The sequence below is a fragment of the Octopus bimaculoides genome, chromosome 28 (assembly GCF_001194135.2).
Source record: "Octopus bimaculoides isolate UCB-OBI-ISO-001 chromosome 28, ASM119413v2, whole genome shotgun sequence".
Taxonomy (NCBI): domain Eukaryota; kingdom Metazoa; phylum Mollusca; class Cephalopoda; order Octopoda; family Octopodidae; genus Octopus; species Octopus bimaculoides.
Genome location: NC_069008.1, coordinates 8,584,451 through 8,586,358, shown reverse-complemented (window position 1 = coordinate 8,586,358; position 1,908 = coordinate 8,584,451). Strand labels below are relative to the sequence as shown.

Here is a 1,908-nt window from a genome sequence, read left to right as displayed (position 1 = left end):
CTTGGTCTCATTCTTAGTTATGTTGAATCTCCCTGAGGACTATGTTAAAGGTATGTGTGTCAGTGATGTACTCAGCTATTTGCACATTAATTTCATGAGCAGGCTGTTCTGTTGATCAGATCAACTGGAACCTTCATCATCATTACCAATGGAGTGTCAGTATGTATATATATGTATATTTTGCTTTTATTTGTTTCAGTCATTTGACTGTGGCCATGCTGGAGCACTGCCTTTAGTCGAGCAAATCGACCCCGGGACTTATTCTTTGTAAGCCTAGTACTTATTCTATCAGTCTGTTTTTGTCAGTAAACACACCAGCATTGGTTGTCAAGTGGTGCTCACACACACACACACACACACACACACACACACACACACACACACACACACACACACACACACACACTGGCTATTGCATTGGCCTTGATCCACACGACTTGCTAGTTCTTTCATAACACCTGAAGACCGGGGTTAAAATCTACTATACAAACCTAATTAAGAAAGTGAACTAATGGAAGGAATGATTAATCAAATGAAATATGTCTATTTTCAGATTCGCAATGCCTATGATGTCATCCCATTCGACAACATTGATGGTGGTGTGTGGAAGCAAGGTTGGAATATAACCTACGCACCCAACCACTGGGATAACCGAGATAATCTTCAGGTGTTTGTTGTGCCACATACACACTGTGACCCAGGTAGGTACCACTTTATCATACCCTCCTTCTACCCTGATGTTTGCAGGAGTTTCATAGATGTCATATTGGTCTCTACTAATCCTTTTCACCACTATTGTTATCATTATGTCTGCTGAGTTAATAAAGAACCCTTCAAGTCATCACTTGTCCTGCTAGAAATAGTAATGAAATCTCCCTCAAATCTGTGGTTCTATGTTTCCTGTAGATTGAAAAATGCTAAGATGGTCATGGCTGGCATACTGTTGATTATATGTCTGTTTGATCCAAATTGACCTGGGGCTAAACTACAACAGCTGTTACTGCCACCAACACATCTACTAATACTGCTATTACTGTGTGTGTGTGTGTGTGTAAACATGGCTTTCTTTTTGTAGGAAAGTCACTGATGGGTTTCCATTTTAAATAACTTCCTTAACTTTACAAATGAAATTTTGATACAATATAAAGGACATAATGGAAATTAATATGCACAAGTCAAATATTGCAATACTACTACATCACATATGAAAAATGACGTTGCTTAAATGGCAGCCATTTTCAGTTTCGCACGCCTGTGCTCTTTCCAAAACTTGCACCATAAAACCCTCAAGAGTTTCAGACCCCACTTCTCTGATATCTCTATGGATGTTCTCCTTTAGTTGCATCAGGGTCTCCGGTTTGCTGATGTAAACCCTCTCTTTCAGGTATCCCCACAAGAAAAAATCTGGGCTTGTCAAGTCTGGGGAACGTGAAGGCCATTCAAGGTAGACCTCACACATGGTTCCAGCAAGATGGGGCAACTGCTCATACTGCAAGAGAAACAATGCAGTTGCTATGGCAGTGCTTTGGAGAGAAAATAATATCCTGCTACAGCAATGTCAATTGTTCTTCACATTCCCCAGACTTGACTATCTTTGATTTTTTCTTGTGGGGATACCTGAAAGAGAGGGTTTACATCAACAACCATGACTTTACTGATGTGTGAAGTCAGAGAGATAGGCCTATAGTTTTTGGCATCTGCTCTGCTTCCCCCTTTATGGATTGGGCATATTATTCTCTCCTTCAGCTTGCTTGGCAGTCTGCCGTTTGTGAGAAGGCTCTGGTAGAGGATCTGGAGGGGTTTTGCCAGGGCATGCTTACACGATTTAAAGAGGATTGCTAGATTATATATATATATATATATATATATATAATAATAATCATAAATGGAGCAAAACGCATATAAATA

General features: G+C 39.9%; 1 protein-coding gene across 1 annotated transcript in view; it reads right to left on the bottom strand.

Moving 5' to 3' along the window:
* Nucleotides 1–1,908, bottom strand: part of LOC128251187 (peptidase inhibitor 15-like) — a 64,658-nt gene that overhangs the window by 44,124 nt on the left and 18,626 nt on the right. The gene's annotated exons all lie outside the window — the stretch shown is intronic.